Source organism: Pseudophryne corroboree, chromosome 5 (assembly GCF_028390025.1).
Source record: "Pseudophryne corroboree isolate aPseCor3 chromosome 5, aPseCor3.hap2, whole genome shotgun sequence".
In the NCBI taxonomy this organism is placed as follows: Eukaryota; Metazoa; Chordata; class Amphibia; order Anura; family Myobatrachidae; genus Pseudophryne; species Pseudophryne corroboree.
Window position 1 is genome coordinate 524,712,589 of NC_086448.1, and position 23,870 is coordinate 524,736,458.

Sequence of the window (23,870 nt, forward strand, 5' to 3'; positions counted from 1 at the left end):
GAAAGAAAAAGAAATACCAGATATGAATCAGAAGGACAATTCTGATTTTATCCTTGCAAACTGTACATGTATGCCGGGGAATTTTTGGAAGACTACAAAACAAGCTGGTTGTTTCCATGAGAAGGACCCCTCTTCTTTGAGGGTGGCTGTGACCGCCTAGTCATCTTCTCAATGGGCAGGTCGTATCTACCTCACCTGAGAGGAGCATCACATCAAGGTCTCCTGCATACCTCCCAACATGACCCTCTCCAGGTGGGACAAACTGCTCTACTTCTGGACTTTTTTTTTCTTTATTTAGGATTGCTCTCACCTGTTTTGAACAGGTTAATGGATAAGAAAGGTGTTTCAGCACAGGTGATGGCAACATTAAGAGGGAAGCCCATGAGCAGAGCATTCTGTCCCTCCCGGAGAGGGTCATGGTGGGAGGTATGCTCCTGCAGTGAGGAGATCTTTGCTGTATGTACTCTAAGGTAATGCCCTGACTTACAGATAACTTGGCCAGCATTATGTGACCATTAGCTGACCCACTGGATAAATCTTTCTCTTGAAGTGTTAAGATTGTTGTTATATTAAATACTACCACTTGGCTGAGTTTGAATGTAATTAAATACTTTAGTTCATTGCCCTAATATATACCTGAAAAGTTGCTGGAGATACAGTATGCAATCAATTTATCCAAATCTGTAGCTTGTATAAATGTTAAAGGATAAAGATATTTATAGTACAATCATGAGAACAATCATGAATCATCAGTACAGTAAATCAAAATAACACGAGCAAATCAAAAAACAGCAGAAATCACATGACATTATAAGAGTATCATATAGTCAGTCTGACACTGAATCTTTCAGGTTTCATAAGTGAAACCTCCTTAAATTGTGCCTCTTAGTTGTTATCTTGACTCTTCTACACTGCATTGCATATTTGACGAGTACTGTCATACTGCTCAATATGTTTACTTTATGTACTGATCTGACAGTTGTGATAAATAATATTGTTAACAAAATGTTAAAATGCCTTTTTTTTCGACAGAAAGTTGAAATTAGATGTTTTAGAATATACTGTTATGTAATTAATTCCAACTGTGAATGAAAATCTGTGAAACTATTTCTTCTATCAAGCAAATGAGCAATAGGTGGTTGAAATTATTGTAATTTACATCATACCAATAAATAGCAGTTTATGACTCCTCCCATTATGACAAAACTTAACTTATTAACACTTAATAATATATATAAATAATAATGATATAGATGGCATTTAACGGTAACATTTTATTGGAGAATGAAAGAAATATGGTGGTGTAGCAAATGATGGCCATGAAAATACAAACATGCACTCAAACCCAAACACTGGACAACACCTCTCCTTTAACTTACATAAGAGCCAAAACACCATACAACCAAATCTTGACATTAAGCCAATCTAGAAATACTCATGCTCTCGCCATTCAGATAAACCTCATCTGGCTGATCAAATCAAGTCTATAGATTGTAAGCTTGCAAGCAGGGCCTTCCTACCTCTATGACTGTTTGTTATTACCCCATTATGTTATATCATTGTTATTTCCAATTGCAAAGCGCAACATAATTTGCTGCGCTACAGATGGGTCCTACGTTATCTTGGCTGTTTCTGCACCTAGACGGAGGTTTAGTCATGCCTAGACGATAGCTTTGGTTGCTGAGTTTAATCACGGTCAGGCGCGTTGAGGCACGACTACATACTCAGCATGCAATACACATCACCCCCACTAGGTGGCTAATGCTCCACTAATCCAGTACTTTAGAGCGAATAGCGGCGGATTGATCTACAAGCTCTTCCAAATGGTCAGTGGTGAATGTATGTACTGCATACTGTACACACAAACCAATGTTCAGATGGAGAGAGTAAAGAGAAAAAAAGTTTATAGAGACACAAACGAACATGTTAAAACACTTGTAGTGTATACAGACTCAGACGCAATAAGCAATACTGTAGTTTATATAGACGCAAACCATGATATACTATAAAACGTGGTCAATTAACGATAAGGATACAGTATGATGAAGTGTCCAATATGAGCGTCCAAGTCCCCTACACAAAAACCAATGGAAAGGGCGCACTTCTTACAGTACATTTACACATGAGCTTGTGCAGTTGCTATTAGGTGACGTGTACGAGTGGTAAAGTGTGTCGCTTCCCATACTTAGAGTCCCGGGTTCGATTACCAAAGTGCGGATGCATTTAAATTTTTTCCAGACACTTTATTCATTTTTTTATTTGTGTATCTATTATACTGTACTATACTTTCACATTTAATAGCAGTGTGCACACAAGTTTTACATAAAGCATGGCAAATCTACAGGAGCATCACAATACTCTAGCTAAAATACACAGGGGCGATAGGGATAGGCGAGCTCTATGCATATTACGATACACCGGACTCGATCACATAGCAAGTTGACAAAATGGCTGCCGCCCATGATAAAAACAATTCTTTGTAATCCATTGTAATAAATTCAAAGGAAGGGTGCACACAGGTTTCACATAAATCAGGGTAAATCTGCAGGAGTGTCTGATTCCGCTATCTAAAATGCACAGCGGTAATGAGCACCCATAGACATACTGAACCAGTAAATATAAATGAGTGTATCCTGATGCAATTAACTGTTTGAGCAACACAGTACTGTAGATCATTTGCGATAGATAATCTGTGTTGTAGTTTATGAGAAGGGATCACTGCTACTGTACCATTTACACACCTATCAAAGCGACTGCAGTTCTCTATCTGATTTTCATATACAGTAAACTGTGTCATTGTGTTAAATCAGGGTAAATCTGCAGGAGTGTCTGATCCCGCTATCTAAAATACACAGCGGTAATAAGCACCTGTAGACATAACAGTACTGTAAATATAAATGAGTGTATCCTGACACAATTAACTGTTCATGCAACACAGTACTGTAGATCATCGGCGATAAAGAAACTGTGTTGTACTTTATGAGAAGGGATCACTGCTACTGTACCATTTACACACCTATCAAAGTGACTGCAGTTCTCTACATGATTTTCATATACAGTATACTGTAGTATTGTCTACTGTATGAACTGTGTAGGCTCCCAGGGGGGAAGGGGGGAGTGGGATTGGGGCAGGGGGAGGTGGTGGCTAAATACCATGTTCAAAGACAAGGCATAATCAAAACCAAGGGGAACTGACGTCCTGGGCGCAAGATGAACAACCTGGGATGCACGCCGTCTGTAGCGCACGCCATCTGGGAAGCATGACGTCTGAGATGCACGACGTCTGAGAAGCTCAATGTGATTACGGTATACAGTACTGTATTATGGCTGCCAGAGACCATCCCTATTCAATGGAGGTGCTCCGACTCCTCATTTGCTGGCGGGACCAAGCTGTAACCCTAACCCTGCTCGCAAGCTTACGGTCCATAGGGGAAAAGACATTGATACTGTACCGAAGACATGAGGATACTGTCCAGCATGTGTGGACTTTGCAGTGGGGATGCAATTGAAAGTTTCATGTACTGTACGGTATTGTGTCAAAAAGAGTATTTCATGGAATGAACCTTTTTTGTCATTCATTTTTGTTTTCACGGGCCCTACACTGCCACCGGCCGTGGAGGAGGAGGATCAGCAGCCTCTGTCCCCCACCACACTACTCCCAGCAAGTAAGTCCAGTCCAGTACAATTTGGAAATAGAAATACAGTACTGTAGACAGTGTAAATAATAGAGATGAGCGGGTTCGGTTTCTCTGAATCCGAACCCGCCCGAACTTCATGTTTTTTTTCACGGGTCCGAGCGACTCGGATCTTCCCGCCTTGCTCGGTTAACCCGAGAGCGCCCGAACGTCATCATGACGCTGTCGGATTCTCGCGAGGCTCGGATTCTATCGCGAGACTCGGATTCTATATAAGGAGCCGCGCGTCGCCGCCATTTTCACACGTGCATTGAGATTGATAGGGAGAGGACGTGGCTGGCGTCCTCTCCATTTAGATTAGGGTTGAGAGAGAGAGAGAGAGATTGACCTGAGGCTGTGATACTGTAGAAGAGAGTGCAGAGTTTAGTGACTGACGACCACAGTGACCACCAGACAGTGCAGTTGTTTGTTTTATTTAATATATCCGTTCTCTGCCTGAAAAAAACGATACACACAGTGACTCAGTCACATACCATATCTGTGTGCACTGCTCAGCCCAGTGTGCTGCATCAATGTATATATATATCTGACTGTGCTCAGCTCACACAGCTTATAATTGTGGGGGAGACTGGGGAGCACTGCAGTGCCAGTTATAGGTTATAGCAGGAGCCAGGAGTACATAATATTATATTAAAATTAAACAGTGCACACTTTTGCTGCAGGAGTGCCACTGCCAGTGTGACTAGTGACCAGTGACCTGACCACCAGTATATATAATATTAGTAGTATACTATCTCTTTATCAACCAGTCTATATTAGCAGCAGACACAGTACAGTGCGGTAGTTCACGGCTGTGGCTACCTCTGTGTCGGCACTCGGCAGCCCGTCCATAATTGTATATACCACCTAACCGTGGTTTTTTTTTCTTTCTTTATAGTCATACTAGTTACGAGTATACTATCTCTTTATCAACCAGTCTATATTAGCAGCAGACACAGTACAGTGCGGTAGTTCACGGCTGTGGCTACCTCTGTGTCGGCACTCGGCAGCCCGTCCATAATTGTATATACCACCTAACCGTGTTTTTTTTTTCTTTCTTTATACATACATACTAGTTACGAGTATACTATCTCTTTATCAACCAGTCTATATTAGCAGCAGACACAGTACAGTGCGGTAGTTCACGGCTGTGGCTACCTCTGTGTCGGCACTCGGCAGCCCGTCCATAATTGTATATACCACCTAACCGTGGTTTTTTTTTCTTTCTTTATACATACATACTAGTTACGAGTATACTATCTCTTTATCAACCAGTCTATATATTAGCAGCAGACACAGTACAGTGCGGTAGTTCACGGCTGTGGCTACCTCTGTGTCGGCACTCGGCAGCCCGTCCATAATTGTATATACCACCTAACCGTGGTTTTTTTTTCTTTCTTTATACATACATACTAGTTACGAGTATACTATCTCTTTATCAACCAGTCTATATATTAGCAGCAGACACAGTACAGTGCGGTAGTTCACGGCTGTGGCTACCTCTGTGTCGGCACTCGGCAGCCCGTCCATAATTGTATATACCACCTAACCGTGGTTTTTTTTTCTTTCTTTATACATACATACTAGTTACGAGTATACTATCTCTTTATCAACCAGTCTATATTAGCAGCAGACACAGTACAGTGCGGTAGTTCACGGCTGTGGCTACCTCTGTGTCGGCACTCGGCAGCCCGTCCATAATTGTATATACCACCTAACCGTGGTTTTTTTTTCTTTCTTTATACATACATACTAGTTACGAGTATACTATCTCTTTATCAACCAGTCTATATATTAGCAGCAGACACAGTACAGTGCGGTAGTTCACGGCTGTGGCTACCTCTGTGTCGGCACTCGGCAGCCCGTCCATAATTGTATATACCACCTAACCGTGTTTTTTTTTTCTTTCTTTATAGTCATACTAGTTACGAGTATACTATCTCTTTATCAACCAGTCTATATTAGCAGCAGACACAGTACAGTGCGGTAGTTCACGGCTGTGGCTACCTCTGTGTCGGCACTCGGCAGCCCGTCCATAATTGTATATACCACCTAACCGTGTTTTTTTTTTCTTTCTTTATACATACATACTAGTTACGAGTATACTATCTCTTTATCAACCAGTCTATATATTAGCAGCAGACACAGTACAGTGCGGTAGTTCACGGCTGTGGCTACCTCTGTGTCGGCACTCGGCAGCCCGTCCATAATTGTATATACCACCTAACCGTGGTTTTTTTTTCTTTCTTTATAGTCATACTAGTTACGAGTATACTATCTCTTTATCAACCAGTCTATATTAGCAGCAGACACAGTACAGTGCGGTAGTTCACGGCTGTGGCTACCTCTGTGTCGGCACTCGGCAGCCCGTCCATAATTGTATATACCACCTAACCGTGTTTTTTTTTTCTTTCTTTATACATACATACTAGTTACGAGTATACTATCTCTTTATCAACCAGTCTATATTAGCAGCAGACACAGTACAGTGCGGTAGTTCACGGCTGTGGCTACCTCTGTGTCGGCACTCGGCAGCCCGTCCATAATTGTATATACCACCTAACCGTGGTTTTTTTTTCTTTCTTTATACATACATACTAGTTACGAGTATACTATCTCTTTATCAACCAGTCTATATATTAGCAGCAGACACAGTACAGTGCGGTAGTTCACGGCTGTGGCTACCTCTGTGTCGGCACTCGGCAGCCCGTCCATAATTGTATATACCACCTAACCGTGGTTTTTTTTTCTTTCTTTATACATACATACTAGTTACGAGTATACTATCTCTTTATCAACCAGTCTATATATTAGCAGCAGACACAGTACAGTGCGGTAGTTCACGGCTGTGGCTACCTCTGTGTCGGCACTCGGCAGCCCGTCCATAATTGTATACTAGTATCCAATCCATCCATCTCCATTGTTTACCTGAGGTGCCTTTTAGTTGTGCCTATTAAAATATGGAGAACAAAAATGTTGAGGTTCCAAAATTAGGGAAAGATCAAGATCCACTTCCACCTCGTGCTGAAGCTGCTGCCACTAGTCATGGCCGAGACGATGAAATGCCAGCAACGTCGTCTGCCAAGGCCGATGCCCAATGTCATAGTACAGAGCATGTCAAATCCAAAACACCAAATATCAGTAAAAAAAGGACACCAAAACCTAAAATAAAATTGTCGGAGGAGAAGCGTAAACTTGCCAATATGCCATTTACCACACGGAGTGGCAAGGAACGGCTGAGGCCCTGGCCTATGTTCATGGCTAGTGGTTCAGCTTCACATGAGGATGGAAGCACTCAGCCTCTCGCTAGAAAAATGAAAAGACTAAAGCTGGCAAAAGCAGTAGCACCGCAAAGAACTGTGCGTTCTTCGAAATCCCAAATCCACAAGGAGAGTCCGACTCCAATTGTGTCGGTTGCGATGCCTGACCTTCCCAACACTGGACGTGAAGAGCATGCGCCTTCCACCATTTGCACGCCCCCTGCAAGTGATGGAAGGAGCACCCGCAGTCCAGTTCCTGATAGTCAGATTGAAGATGTCAGTGTTGAAGTACACCAGGATGAGGAGGATATGGGTGTTGCTGGCGCTGGGGAGGAAATTGACCAGGAGGATTCTGATGGTGAGGTGGTTTGTTTAAGTCAGGCACCCGGGGAGACACCTGTTGTCCGTGGTAGGAATATGGCCGTTGACATGCCTGGTGAAAATACCAAAAAAATCAGCTCTTCGGTGTGGAAGTATTTCACCAGAAATGCGGACAACAGGTGTCAAGCCGTGTGTTCCCTTTGTCAAGCTGTAATAAGTAGGGGTAAGGACGTTAACCACCTCGGAACATCCTCCCTTATACGTCACCTGCAGCGCATTCATAATAAGTCAGTGACAAGTTCAAAAACTTTGGGTGACAGCGGAAGCAGTCCACTGACCAGTAAATCCCTTCCTCTTGTAACCAAGCTCACGCAAACCACCCCACCAACTCCCTCAGTGTCAATTTCCTCCTTCCCCAGGAATGCCAATAGTCCTGCAGGCCATGTCACTGGCAATTATGACGAGTCCTCTCCTGCCTGGGATTCCTCCGATGCATCCTTGCGTGTAACGCCTACTGCTGCTGGCGCTGCTGTTGTTGCTGCTGGGAGTCGATGGTCATCCCAGAGGGGAAGTCGTAAGCCCACTTGTACTACTTCCAGTAAGCAATTGACTGTTCAACAGTCATTTGCGAGGAAGATGAAATATCACAGCAGTCATCCTGCTGCAAAGCGGATAACTGAGGCCTTGACAACTATGTTGGTGTTAGACGTGCGTCCGGTATCCGCCGTTAGTTCACAGGGAACTAGACAATTTATTGAGGCAGTGTGCCCCCGTTACCAAATACCATCTAGGTTCCACTTCTCTAGGCAGGCGATACCGAGAATGTACACGGACGTCAGAAAAAGACTCACCAGTGTCCTAAAAAATGCAGTTGTACCCAATGTCCACTTAACCACGGACATGTGGACAAGTGGAGCAGGGCAGGGTCAGGACTATATGACTGTGACAGCCCACTGGGTAGATGTATGGACTCCCGCCGCAAGAACAGCAGCGGCGGCACCAGTAGCAGCATCTCGCAAACGCCAACTCTTTCCTAGGCATGCTACGCTTTGTATCACCGCTTTCCAGAATACGCACACAGCTGAAAACCTCTTACGGCAACTGAGGAAGATCATCGCGGAATGGCTTACCCCAATTGGACTCTCCTGTGGATTTGTGGCATCGGACAACGCCAGCAATATTGTGTGTGCATTAAATATGGGCAAATTCCAGCACGTCCCATGTTTTGCACATACCTTGAATTTGGTGATGCAGAATTTTTAAAAAAACGACAGGGGCGTGCAAGAGATGCTGTCGGTGGCCAGAAGAATTGCGGGACACTTTCGGCGTACAGGCACCACGTACAGAAGACTGGAGCACCACCAAAAACTACTGAACCTGCCCTGCCATCATCTGAAGCAAGAAGTGGTAACGAGGTGGAATTCAACCCTCTATATGCTTCAGAGGTTGGAGGAGCAGCAAAAGGCCATTCAAGCCTATACAATTGAGCACGATATAGTAGGTGGAATGCACCTGTCTCAAGCGCAGTGGAGAATGATTTCAACGTTGTGCAAGGTTCTGATGCCCTTTGAACTTGCCACACGTGAAGTCAGTTCAGACACTGCCAGCCTGAGTCAGGTCATTCCCCTCATCAGGCTTTTGCAGAAGAAGCTGGAGACATTGAAGGAGGAGCTAACACGGAGCGATTCCGCTAGGCATGTGGGACTTGTGGATGGAGCCCTTAATTCGCTTAACAAGGATTCACGGGTGGTCAATCTGTTGAAATCAGAGCACTACATTTTGGCCACCGTGCTCGATCCTAGATTTAAAGCCTACCTTGGATCTCTCTTTCCGGCAGACACAAGTCTGCTGGGGTTGAAAGACCTGCTGGTGACAAAATTGTCAAGTCAAGCGGAACGCGACCTGTCAACATCTCCTCCTTCACATTCTCCCGCAACTGGGGGTGCGAGGAAAAGGCTCAGAATTCCGAGCCCACCCGCTGGCGGTGATGCAGGGCAGTCTGGAGCGACTGCTGATGCTGACATCTGGTCCGGACTGAAGGACCTGACAACGATTACGGACATGTCGTCTACTGTCACTGCATATGATTCTCTCAACATTGATAGAATGGTGGAGGATTATATGAGTGACCGCATCCAAGTAGGCACGTCACACAGTCCGTACTTATACTGGCAGGAAAAAGAGGCAATTTGGAGGCCCTTGCACAAACTGGCTTTATTCTACCTAAGTTGCCCTCCCACAAGTGTGTACTCCGAAAGAGTGTTTAGTGCCGCCGCTCACCTTGTCAGCAATCGGCGTACGAGGTTACATCCAGAAAATGTGGAGAAGATGATGTTCATTAAAATGAATTATAATCAATTCCTCCGCGGAGACATTGACCAGCAGCAATTGCCTCCACAAAGTACACAGGGAGCTGAGATGGTGGATTCCAGTGGGGACGAATTGATAATCTGTGAGGAGGGGGATGTACACGGTGATATATCGGAGGGTGATGATGAGGTGGACATCTTGCCTCTGTAGAGCCAGTTTGTGCAAGGAGAGATTAATTGCTTCTTTTTTGGGGGGGGTCCAAACCAACCCGTCATATCAGTCACAGTCGTGTGGCAGACCCTGTCACTGAAATGATGGGTTGGTTAAAGTGTGCATGTCCTGTTTTGTTTATACAACATAAGGGTGGGTGGGAGGGCCCAAGGACAATTCCATCTTGCACCTCTTTTTTCTTTTCTTTTTCTTTGCGTCATGTGCTGTTTGGGGAGGGTTTTTTGGAAGGGACATCCTGCGTGACACTGCAGTGCCACTCCTAGATGGGCCCGGTGTTTGTGTCGGCCACTAGGGTCGCTTATCTTACTCACACAGCTACCTCATTGCGCCTCTTTTTTTCTTTGCGTCATGTGCTGTTTGGGGAGGGTTTTTTGGAAGGGACATCCTGCGTGACACTGCAGTGCCACTCCTAGATGGGCCCGGTGTTTGTGTCGGCCACTAGGGTCGCTTATCTTACTCACACAGCTACCTCATTGCGCCTCTTTTTTTCTTTGCGTCATGTGCTGTTTGGGGAGGGTTTTTTGGAAGGGACATCCTGCGTGACACTGCAGTGCCACTCCTAGATGGGCCCGGTGTTTGTGTCGGCCACTAGGGTCGCTAATCTTACTCACACAGCTACCTCATTGCGCCTCTTTTTTTCTTTGCGTCATGTGCTATTTGGGGAGGGTTTTTTGGAAGGGCCATCCTGCGTGACACTGCAGTGCCACTCCTAGATGGGCCCGGTGTTTGTGTCGGCCACTAGGGTCGCTTATCTTACTCACACAGCGACCTCGGTGCAAATTTTAGGACTAAAAATAATATTGTGAGGTGTGAGGTATTCAGAATAGACTGAAAATGAGTGGAAATTATGGTTTTTGAGGTTAATAATACTTTGGGATCAAAATGACCGCCAAATTCTATGATTTAAGCTGTTTTTTAGGTTTTTTGGAAAAAAACACCCGAATCCAAAACACACCCGAATCCGACAAAAAAAATTCGGTGAGGTTTTGCCAAAACGCGGTCGAACCCAAAACACGGCCGCGGAACCGAACCCAAAACCAAAACACAAAACCCGAAAAATTTCCGGCGCTCATCTCTAGTAAATAATGTGCTGTACTGAATGCATATTTTAGCTTTTGGGGAGTACAGTAGTTGGTGTGTGTGTGTGGGGGGTTAATTTTTATTCTGCTGTGTTTTACTTACAGTAGTAACAGTACTGTATGTACAGTAGTGGGTAATAACAGACAGTCATGGAGGTGGGGAGGACCTGCTCGCAAGCTTACAGTCTATAGGGAAAAAGCCATTGATACTGTACTGAAGACATGAGGATACTGTCCAGCATGTGTGGACTTTGCAGTGGGGATGCAATTGAAAGTTTCATGTACTGTACTGTATTGTGATGGCCTACATCACAAAACATACCCAGAAGACTAAAAAAATCTCAATATGTATACAGTAGTTTGGAGCAGAGAAGGGAAAGGGGGAACATACTAGACACTTCAAATATACAGTACAGGTACAGTATCAAGGGTTTCAAAGTCCAGGAGGGAAACATTCTCCAAATGAAGAGAAGCAAGGGGGGGGGGGGGGTGTTCAGGGGAAACTTGAAGAAAGATTACTTCACAGAGAGGGTAGTAGACGAGTGGAATAGCCTCCCATCAGAGGTGGTACAGGCTAAGACAGTAGAGCTATTTAAACATGCATGGGATAGACATAAGGATATCCTTAAAAAGAAATAAGGGTCAAATAAGGTTTGAGATAAAAATATGGTAAAAAAATGAGGGCAGACTAGATGGGCCAAGTGGTTCTAAGAGTATCTGCCGTCAAATTCTATGTTTCTATGTTTCTATGTACAGTATTGTGTTGAAAAAAGTACATTATTTCATTATTATTTTTTTTCACAGGCCCTATTCTGGAACAGGCCACGGAGGAGGAGGAGGATGATGATGAGGCGGCATTTAGTGGTAAGAATTATTACTGACATTGGTCTGATGCGATCGGAGTAGCCGTCCGAAGTGACACTTTTACATCAGATTTTCCTGGCAGATTCGTAGAAATCGGATGAAAATTGCACAAATCAGAATAGTGGATGGGGGACTTTAGATGGGTGTTTTTTTTGAACTGGTGATGTTGCCCATACAGTAGCAACCGATAACATTCCACAGTAATTAACACTTATCTAGCTACTTTAACAGACGATAATGCTGTAGGTAGAATTTGATTGGTTGCTATGGGCAACATCACCGGTTCTAAAAAAACCTCCCATCTTACTAAATTTACCTGTGTCTCTCTCTCTCCCTGACACTGTCTCTCCATTCAGCTCTCTCTCTAGCTACTGTCAGTGGTGAATTTCTCATTAGGCACGAGAGGCACGTACTGTACCTAGGGGTGGCATCTGTTTGGGGGCTGCAGTTGGATGCTTATGCTGATACTGTCATTCCAAAAATGACCTGTACTGTACAATATGCCATCTTCAATGTAGTGTAAATGGGTAGCACATGCACATACTGTACAGTACTTTCCCTGTAAGCTGCCCTACGGTACTTAGTAAATATGTATAAATACAGTAATTCACAATTTAAAAAGTCATAGTTTTTTTTATTATTCTATTACAGTAAATTGACTATCATCAAATGAAAACTTATAACCAATCAATAAAAATAGTAAAAAAAATAGTAAAATTAGGCAGGCAGGGGCAGCGGTTACTGTTGTGCATAGGGGTGCCCTCACCCCTAAATCTGCCCCGGCTACTGTCTCCACCTCTCTCTTTCCTTGACACTGTGTATAGTATCTGTCCCACCAACCCTCCCTCCTTCTGACTCTCCCTCTCTCTCTCTCTGACACTCTATACTGTACCTGACACTGGGCCTAATTCAGACCTGATCGGTGCTGTGCTTTTTCGAACAGCAGCCGATCAGGTCTGAACTGCGCCTGCGCTGCAGTGCGCCGGCCCATTGCCAGACAGCCGACGGCCATCTCAGCACTGTGATCGCCTCTACCTGACTGACAGGCAGAGGCGGTCGCTGGGTGGGAGGGAGCAGGCCGCCGTCATTTGCCCGCCGTTTTAGGGTCACAGTCCGGGCAACACAGGCGTGTGTGGGGCGGGCTGCGGTGGCTGCATGATGTCACACGCAGCTCTTGCAACCCTCACAGCGACGAGTAGCTCCCTGCCAGCGTACTGGAGCTGCGCTAGTAGGGAGCTACTTGTCAAGTACAAAAGCATCCCCTCTGTGCAATGCTTTTGTACTTGTGCGGCAGGGCAGTAACTGAGTAACTGATCATAGCCGTGCAAAACTACGATTAACTCTGCCCACTGTTTCTCTCTCCATCACCCTCTCTCCCTGACACTCACTCTCTCCCTGACACTGTGTCTCTCTCCATCACTCTCTCTCCCCTGACACTCACTCTCTCCCTGACACTGTGTCTCTCTCCATCACTCTCTCTCCCTGACACTCACTCTCTCCCTGACACTGTGTCTCTCTCCATCACTCTCTCTCCCTGACACTCTCACTCTCTCCCTGACACTGTGTCTCTCTCCATCACTCTCTCTCCCTGACACTCACTCTCTCCCTGACACTGTTTCTCTCTCCATCACTCTCTCTCCCTGACACTCTCACTCTCTCCCTGACACTGAGTCTATCTCTTCCTACTGTATTTCTCTCTTGCTTCTCCCCCTCTCAAAGATCTTTGATTATACTGGCTGCCTTAGTCATAATCAGCAGCATACGGGCCACTCCCAAATTTTCTGAAGGTCTGGGGCCCCTTGGAATCACAGGGCCTGTCAAAAGCATCCCCTTTCTTACCCGCCTGTCACTGGGCCTGGACACTAATGTAGTGTTACTACACTTTTTACTGTATACAGTATCTAATACTATTTTTTTTCTTTTTGCTACAGACGAGGAGTGGCCAGAATAAATTTATGGTAAATATACAGTAGCAATATTTAGTACTGTAATTATAGTTTTTTTTTTCTCCCAAATTGTTTTAAGTCAAACTGATATGACTAACTGTATTTTATCTTTATACAGTCCGTCGCCAACGTGTGGAGGAGACAGCTGGTAATAAGACAGAAATACATAATGCACTGTACTGTACTCTAACTTACTGTACGTAACATGTCTAACACCGAGCTGATCATCTTTACACCCTCTGACATAACATTACAGAACATACAGTACATTCTCTCCTTTTACACCCTCTTCCCTCCACAAATGCATGCTGCATATCCAGACTACTGATTTCTTCCTTAAACTGCCACCTCCAATATATAGCACAAGCTGCTCCTTACAGTACTGTACTGTACTGTATCTCTGGAATTCTCCAACTCTACAGTACTGTATATTAAATTTGAAACAGGCTCTCAAGGCCCAGCCATCTTTCATCCTACCCCTCTCTTCCATACTGATGGTCTATCCCTTTCTGTCTTTCTGCTCATTCCCTTTAACATGTATGGGTTGCAGGTAAATGCCTGCTGTTGGGGTAACAGTGATCTGGATACCGACGCCAAAGTCCCAACAGATGACAATGCCCATAGCATAATCCCTGCGCCACAAATCTATTCCCACTTGTGGGTGTTCATGACACCCATAGAGTGCAAATAGATCCTGTGGCGAGCAAATCAAGTCACCAAGTCCGCTGCGTTGTGATATAGACAGCCGGTATCCCGTCCGCCAGGATACCATATGTAACCCGAATGTACAGTGTGGGTGATTCTGACCTGAACACTGCTGTGCATTTTCGCACAGTGGGTGATCAGCAATACAGTAGATTGCGAATGCGTATGCACCGCAATGTGCACGCACGTCACCAAACAACAATAGGCATTGCCGACCGGTGACAGTCTGCTGCGAAAATTTCGATCGCATGGGCGGACCCAAGCTTTTTTAGGGAAGGTGTTTGACGTCAGCTCCGTCCCCAATCAGCCTGTTCTCATCACACAGTAGGAGTAAGTCCTGGGCTGCGCACAGACTGCACACACTGGATTTTCGCAACTCAGCATACACATGCATTCGCACACTTGCACGGGCGAATATCTGAACACAGCAGTACAAAATTATCAGCCCAGCAATCATTTCTGATTTACCTCCAACATACAGTATTATAAGATCTTATGAGCAGGGCCTTCTTACCTGGTGTGCTTTTCCTACTGTTACTTACAGTACACCATCATTTATACTTATAGTACTCCCTACAACACCACCTACAGTACAGTAACCCTCTGATTTTGCCATACTGAAGCTTATTGAAATGTCATGACCATTAATGCACAAATGCAAAACAGTATTTACCATGATCTGTACTTGAACTGCAGTGTTTTATTCCATTGCTCATTTATTTATGGCATGTTGAAGCTAAACACTTGTACAGTACTTTCAATTCTGAATAACAGCAACACAGTAGTAATTGTATAGTATTGGAATGCGAATAATGTTTTTTTTCTCCAATACAGTGCCAGTGATCTATGGGGGCCCCAGACCGGGCCAAGACAAGGACCATGGGCCAGACACCCAGCACCCTGGCCCACAGTATTACACTAGAGGTAAACTATAGCAATGCTTACAGTACCTCTACACAGGGCCGGCTCCAGGCCTACTAGCACCCTGAGCGAAAACATGTAAAAGCGCCCCCTCCCCCCCCAATGCGTGCACCGAAGGCGCGCGCGCTCCAGGAAAAGTGGGCGTGACCTATTGGAAAGTGGGCGTGGCCTCATAACTTCATATTATTAGACTATAAATAAATATATTTTCACACACCCTCACACATAACAGCCACAGTAGTGTTCCTTACACACAATGTCTCCAGTATAGTGTCAGATAGACATGATATGCCCCCCAGCAGTGCCAGCTACACACAATATGCCCCCCTAGCAGTGCCAGTTACATGATAGTGTTCACTTTTTAGGGCAGGGAGGGCACATTTTTAAGTTAGGAGGGCAAAATGACGTACATACTGTAATGCTTGGTGCTCATCTACCTACATGGTAAAGCATGGACAGTGCGCGCCAAAGGCGCGCAGCAAAAATTTAGGGGCGTTGCTTCGTGGGGAAGGTGCGTGGCCACATAATAGTGGCAATTCGCATTACACCACACAGTAGTGCAGTTAATACACACTGCGCCAGGCAGAGCACGTTAGACACTTTGCGCCAGGCAGAGCACGTTAGACACTTTGCGCCAGGCAGAGCACGTTAGACACTTTGCGCCAGGCAGAGCACGTTAGACACTTTACGCCAGGCAGAGCACGTTAGACACTTAACGCCAGGCAGAGCACGTTAGACACTTTGCCTAGCCACAGACGCCTAGCGGGAACACTACATGATATGCTCCCCAGCCGTGCCAGCTACACATGACATGCCCCCCAGCAATGCCAGATACATAAATGGCCACACAGTGCCAGATATGTAGATACAGAAAAGCCCCCACAGTGCTAGATAAATGCCCCCACGGTGCTAGATAAATGCCCCCACAGTGCCAGATAAATGTCCCCACAGTGCGCCCCACAGTGCCAGATAAATGTCCCCACAGTGCCAGATAAAATGATAAATGTCCCCACAGTGCCAGATAAATGTCCCCACAGTGCTAGATAAATGCCCCCACAGTGCGCCCCACAGTGCCAGATAAATGCCCCCAGTGCCAGATAAATGACCCCCAGTGCCAGACAAATGCCCCCAGTGCCAGACAAATGTCCCCAGTGCCAGACAAATGTCCCCAGTGCCAGACAAATGTCCCAACAGTGCCAGACAAATGCCCCCACAGTGCCAGATAAATGTCCCCCCAGTGCCAGACAAATGCCCCCAGTGCCAGATAAATGTCCCCACAGTGCCAGATAAATGCCCCCACAGTGCGCCCCACAGTGCCAGATAAATGTCCCCACAGTGCCAGATAAATGCCCCCAGTGCCAGATAAATGCCCCCAGTGCCAGACAAATGTCCCCACAGTGCCAGATAAATGCCCCCACAGTGCCAGATAAATGTCCCCATAGTGCGCCCCACAGTGCCAGATAAATGTCCCCACAGTGCCAGATAAATGTCCCCACAGTGCCAGATAAATGCCCACAGTGCCAGACAAATGTCCCCACAGTGCCAGATAAATGCCCCCACAGTGCGCCCCACAGTGCCAGATAAATGTCCCCACAGTGCCAGACAAATGCCCCCAGTGCCAGATAAATGTCCCCACAGTGCCAGATAAATGCCCCCACAGTGCGCCCCACAGTGCCAGATAAATGTCCCCCCAGTGCCAGACAAATGCCCCCAGTGCCAGACAAATGCCCCCAGTGCCAGACAAATGTCCCCACAGTGCCAGACAAATGCCCCCACAGTGCCAGATAAATGCCCCCATAGTGCGCCCCACAGTGCCAGATAAATGTCCCCACAGTGCCAGATAAATGCCCCCACAGTGCCAGATAAATGCCCCCACAGTGCCAGATAAATGCCCCCAGTGCCAGACAAATGCCCCCAGTGCCAGACAAATGTCCCCAGTGCCAGACAAATGTCCCAACAGTGCCAGACAAATGCCCCCACAGTGCCAGATAAATGTCCCCACAGTGCCAGACAAATGCCCCCAGTGCCAGATAAATGTCCCCACAGTGCCAGTTAAATGCCCCCACAGTGCGCCCCACAGTGCCAGATAAATGTCCCCACAGTGCCAGATAAATGCCCCCAGTGCCAAATGCCCCCAGTGCCAGACAGATGTCCCCACAGTGCCAGATAAATGCCCCCACAGTGCCAGATAAATGTCCCCACAGTGCCAGATAAATGCCCCCACAGTGCGCCCCACAGTGCCAGATAAATGTCCCCACAGTGCCAGATAAATGTCCCCACAGTGCCAGATAAATGCCCCCAGTGCCAGACAAATGTCCCCACAGTGCCAGATAAATGCCCCCACAGTGCGCCCCACAGTGCCAGATAAATGTCCCCACAGTGCCAGACAAATGCCCCCAGTGCCAGATAAATGTCCCCACAGTGCCAGATAAATGCCCCCACAGTGCGCCCCACAGTGCCAGATAAATGTCCCCACAGTGCCAGATAAATGCCCCCAGTGCCAGACAAATGCCCCCAGTGCCAGACAAATGTCCCCACAGTGCCAGATAAATGCCCCCACAGTGCCAGATAAATGCCCCCACAGTGCGCCCCAGAGTGCCAGATAAATGTCCCCACAGTGCCAGATAAATGCCCCCACAGTGCCAGATAAATGTCCCCACAGTGCCAGACAAATGCCCCCAGTGCCAGACAAATGTCCCCACAGTGCCAGACAAATGCCCCCAGTGCCAGACAAATGCCCCCAGTGCCAGATAAATGCCCCCACAGTGCCATCCTTACTGCTGTCCGGGTCCGGGCGGGCGGGCGTGCGTGCGGGCGCGGGCGGGCGGGTCCGGGCGGGAGGGCGGCCGGCCAGGAAGCGTCCAAGGCGCTTGTGTGCGCTGCGCCGGCGTCTGACATTAGATACCGGCGCCGGCGTCTGACGTTGGATACCGGCGCCGCTCAGCGCGTACAGTGCACACAAGCGCCTGCAGTGACCAGGGCCGGCTGCATGTTCGAATATGGCGGCGCCAGCGCGCGGCGCCCATTAAGGGTGGCGCCCTGCGCGGCCGCTCTCTTCGAACATGCCTAGAGCCGGCCCTGCCTCTACAGCATACAGGAGTGTTCTATTTACTGTAGTGACAATACAGTACATTGTGAATATCCATATTTTCTAATATAGAGCACTGTATTACCACTACTACACTGTACAGTATATTTATGTTGTAATACTGTCCTTTTTTTCCCACAGAACAGCTGCTGATGGCCCTCCAGGCCCTTCGTATATTGGTCCACATGATAGAGGACCAGTTTTATTCATTTTTTGTTTTGCTGTATTTATTTATTTATTTTTTTAATTTGTTCATTAAAAATATTTATTGAACTCCGTTGTATATTTTTATTTTTTACTGCATGGTACAGTACTGTGCCTTACTTACTGTACTATACTGTATGACAGAATCTCAGGTCAGCTATAAGCTACAGTAGGCATACTCTACATCCTTCAATTATCTTGCAGTTTCAAGTGAAATTCTGGTAATGGATAAGAGCAAATGACAATAATCCATTACCGGAATTTTATTCCAACCCTTAATTGAATTTTCCCCATATAGTTGTACTAATTTATAGAGTACACTATACAGTATGAGGCAGTTGGGAATACAAAAATTGGACAACACATCAGGTTTATTTTAATTAATACTTTTTATTTATGGCAGAGGACGTGGGACAAAATCAGTAGCAACATGTAACATCACACATATTGTAATAAAAAAGTCAACATCACACGTACTGTATGGTACTTTCATAAAAAGGTAACATCACAAATACAGTAACAATATAATATTAACTTTAACATTTTTTCATATTTTTTTATGGGGGGGTTGGGGGGTAATGCACTTTTTTTTGTATTATTTTTAGTTTTTGTATTTTTAATTTGGAACACTAGTGCATACGGACACCAGAACGAAGAACGGAAACAGACAACAGCAGCTCCTGGATGGACACAGCACAAGGCCCCGGATGGACACAGCACAAGGCCCTGGATGGACACAGCATAAGGCCCCAGATGGACAAAGCACAATGGACTTGGACGCTTGGGGATTGAAGCACTTTATTTACCGCAGAGGTCGTGGGACAAAATCAGTAGGAACATGTAACATCACACATATTGTAATAAAAAAGCCAACATCACACATACTGTATGGTACTTTAATAAAAAGGTAACATCACAAATACAGTAACAATATCAACTTTAACATTAGAAACCAAAGATTTGAAACACTATTATACACCACTAGCGCTAAAATGGAGAAGATATCACCATAACGTTCCTTTTAGATTGAAGGTGGAATTCTTTTCTTTGGGGTATCTCCCCAACTCGGATCAGTCAAATGTGGATTCGCCAGGTATGGATGTCATAAAAAAACAAACAAAGAAACAAGGGCGACCAATGTGTAGTAAATTTTACCACTGCTTGTTATAGTTCGAAATAGTGACTCTACATGGCTAAAGTAGATTTGAAGCGTACCCCACTCACACTTAGAATAGGGATATTAAGTACATCAAGGTATCTTTATAAGGTTAGCCTTTCAACACCCAGTGTGGCATACAGGGATCTCAGTCAGACGAAAGAGTGACTTGCAATAGATTCCTGGAGGAGACAGATGATGCGTACCCCAACACTCACACTCGATAGACTGGTGGTAAGCACATAAAGGTATCTTTTTCTCCTTCAAGGAAAATAGTAATCCGACAATGGCGTACCCCAACTCACAATTGGAAGTGCTGTATAACTCCTATCAAGATATCTTTCAATTTTTCTGATGTGGATTTCAGCTTGTGATTATCACAGACTCTCCAACCGTGGATCATAGAAAAAAATAACAAGAAGGCACCCAATGTGTAGTAATTTAGCTGATATTTGTTATATAGGACAAAATGTCTTTCTCAAGCTAAAGTGAATTAAAAGCGTACCCCACTCACGTATGAATGGAGATTTGTAAACATATCAAGGTTTCTTTATGCTGGAATATATATGGGACTCAAAGATGGCTTCAATAAATAAAACAGCCAGTGCTACCCCAACACTCACACTCAGGAGGTAGATTGAAAACTCATAAAGGTATCTTTATCCCTTCAGGGTGGAAAAGGTAATACAATATGGCGTACCCGACTCACAATTTGATGTGTCGTATTTCTCCTATCAGGGTATCTTTAGACTTCAGGTAGAAGATGCAGCTTTTGGGTTATACCATGTATTGTTCCATGTACCCCAAAATAAAAGAAATTACAATATTCATACCGGAGTACTTTGAAAAGGGGAGGTACAAATATTTATTTAACAATACATGGAAAAATAAAAACAAAAATAAATAAGCACATGGAAAAACCGTGCAAGGCAGTGCATCAGATGATAAATGGCAAGGAGAGATGATAATCTCTTGCAAGGAAACAGCAAAGAAAAAAATACTTTAAAAAATTTTTTTGAATAAAAATCCGGATAAAAATTGCTACTCACACTCCTGTTAGTCAAACAGGAAACAGACAACAGCAGCTCCTGGATGGACACAGCACAAGGCCCCGGATGGACACAGCACAAGGCCCTGGATGGACACAGCAGAAGGCCCCAGATGGACAAAGCACAATGGACTTGGACGCTTGGGGACTGAAGCACTTTATTTACAGCAGAGGTCGTGGGACAAAATCAGTAGGAACATGTAACATCACACATATTGTAATAAAAAAGCCAACATCACACATACTGTATGGTACTTTAATAAAAAGGTAACATCACAAATACAGTAACAATATCAACTTTAACATATTTTTATGTTTTTTGTGGGGGGGGTTTTCATACATTGAGTCGATTGTGACATGATACAAATTATGTACAATGCCGTAAAACAAAAGGTAAAGATGACCTTCCACACATGAGCTTACAACATGGAGGTGTGGGGAAGGCATGTTACTGAATATTATAGCCTCCGATAATAAATTATAAAACAGTCAATGATGAATAGTATTTCTTTGAATCTACTGATGATACAGTCCTGCTGAAATATGATACAACAGAACTCAGAGACTGGAAACATGAACCAGTCACTGCAGAAATCCTCAGTAAGCTGCCGGCAACCATATTGTAACTATCCTTCACCATTTATCATGAGTGCTAGTTCTAGATGAGTCTTTTGCTTTCATGTACACAGGCACCTCTGTGGTTATCTATCAGTGTGGAGTAACTGTGTTCCCCAGCACAGGCGTTCCCCATGTTTGATTACAGCTGCAGTGACCAAGGATGCAGTAGAGGTCACCAAAGGAGAAGTACAGGTGGAAACATCCTTGTTCTCCATGTTATGATGACAGTCTTTGGCACCACAGCAACAATGTCTCCATACATTTACAAATTTTCAATTCAAATTGTGAATCATCCAGTTATCAATCCATATTTTTCCAGGCGATCGAGGCAAATGAGAAGTTTAATTGTGATATGCAAAGGCCCTCTTCGCAATAAATAAAGCTTTGTGATTCTACACAAATCAAAGAGCATCATCAATTTTGTTTTTTTCCGCTTGCAGTATAGAGACCAGAGCATAAAGAGGAATACTCCAATCCTCTCAACTCAAGCTCTTATTCAGAGAAAACGTGTATTAGCTTATGACATCAATAGATGAACAAAAATAAAAAGATTTTCACTGTGCTGCACTTTTGTTTTTCAATTGTGGTATCCATATTTAAATTTACAATTGTAACAAGGCAATGAATGAAGTGCTTTTTTTTTTTTTTACATTGAAATAATAATTAAAAGTTGAAATTTTTTAATTGGTATTTAATAGGTTTCGTTCACAATATATTATTTTGTGTCAGTATCATAAAATGTGTAAAAATGTTATTAATTTTATTTGTCAGATACCAACACCACATAGAAAAAGGTAACCAATTTGCACCTCTAATTTTTACTTTAGAATTAACAGTATCAGGCTGTATATTATTGCTTGTCACATGTATTTTTTTATTAACACTAAACCTAAAGAATACAGTACATTCTCGAATGCAAAATTATAATGACTTATTCAGAAAAAATGAATGTAATGATTACCTATAAACATCTGATTTTCATGATTCCAGTTTGGTATTGCAAAATGTAATTATTGGGATTTCACATAAAATTCTGAAATGCTGGGAACACGTGTGTTGTAAGATAGGTTTGGGTGAGATGTAGTTACATTGCCGGCAGTCGGGATCCCGGCAGTCAGAATACCGATGCCGGAATCCTAACCACTGACAATGCCGCCAGTCGGAATCCCGGCTAACAGGGGCTATTTCCACTCATGGGTGTCCACGATACCAATAGAGTGGTAATAGAACCTGTGGTGAGCGCAGCAAGGCAAGTGCAGCGAGTCCACAAAGGGCTTTGTTTCACTTGCCCCCCTGCCGGCAATCCAGAAGCCAGTATCCCGGAATCAATATGCTGACTGCTGGGATTCTTGCCTCTGGCATCCCATACCCAACGCGTTTGGATGACAGTAACAGGCTCTGACCCTAGAACACCAGTGGCTAACCTCTACTACTTGGAAATATGGGTCCCAGCTGGTAGCATGTATATAGCACATTGTGTATAGGCATCATTGTGCCCCTGGCAAGGGGGTGCACTGGTAGGGAAAGATTGGCCTCCAGATAGTTTCTCCCAATTTGACTTACTCTCTTCTTTGATATAAAGCAAACAATAAGACTGACAGGAGCAGTTGGCTTCTGTGTCATATGACTTCCTCTGCAACATATTCAGTCCATCAGGGGGGGTTTCTGTGCATGTTCCTCTGCAACATTCACAGAAAACCCCCCTGATGGACTGAATTTGCTTTTTAGAGACGGAGACAGCTGTGTCTCCATCTCAAGAGGAGCCGCGACCCCGATCGCTATCGCAGCTGCCTCTGCAGGGAGCTCTTGCATGCAAAGTCTCCCTACAGCATCTTTCAGTGAGCGGTAGCTGCTGCTCATACACAGAATCTCCGTTTCTCCGCTGCTGCTTAGTGTGCCCATATGTATTGCAGCATGCAGCTCCTACCCGGTGACTGACTGCACACTGACTCTTCTCCTGTGGTGACCGCTGACTGCCTGTCCGTGCGGTCCGCTCTTCCTAGGGTTTTGGGCCAACTGTCTCTGCCTGCCTCTAGTAGTACCCCTCTAAACTACATGTTTGTGATGTGCAGTGGTAGTACATCTGACCCAGCTACAGCACCAAAATGAGGCATAACGTCAGGGGATCGCATATGTAAGTGTTCTTATGTGTTTATATGTGTGTCTGTAGGTGTTTATGTGTTTTATGTGTATGTTTGTATGTACAGTATGTATGTGTTTGTGACATTTGTGTGTATACTGTATGTAGGTGTGTTTGTATACTGTATAGGTACATGTCCATGTGTATATGTTTGTGTTCTATATGTGTGTATACATATGTGTTCTAAGGGTGTGTATGTATGTGTGTGTGGAACCCACCCTTTCCAACCTTCAAATCCTGCGTTTGCCTCTGACAAACGTCTGGAAACCCCCCCAGGAAATTCCTGCGTTTGGCCCTGTATCAGT

At 44.8% G+C, this 23,870-nt stretch overlaps 1 long non-coding RNA gene across 2 annotated transcripts in view; it reads left to right on the forward strand.

Moving 5' to 3' along the window:
• Positions 1 to 18,624, forward strand: part of LOC134929183 (uncharacterized) — a 197,044-nt gene extending 178,420 nt beyond the window's left edge. For both annotated transcript variants that reach the window (XR_010178356.1, XR_010178355.1), the window contains 5 exons: positions 11,680 to 11,739; positions 13,671 to 13,697; positions 13,804 to 13,833; positions 15,225 to 15,314; positions 18,541 to 18,624. This is a non-coding gene — a long non-coding RNA (uncharacterized LOC134929183). The remainder of the gene's footprint in view (positions 1 to 11,679; positions 11,740 to 13,670; positions 13,698 to 13,803; positions 13,834 to 15,224; positions 15,315 to 18,540) is intronic.
• The last annotated feature ends 5,246 nt before the right edge of the window (positions 18,625 to 23,870 follow it).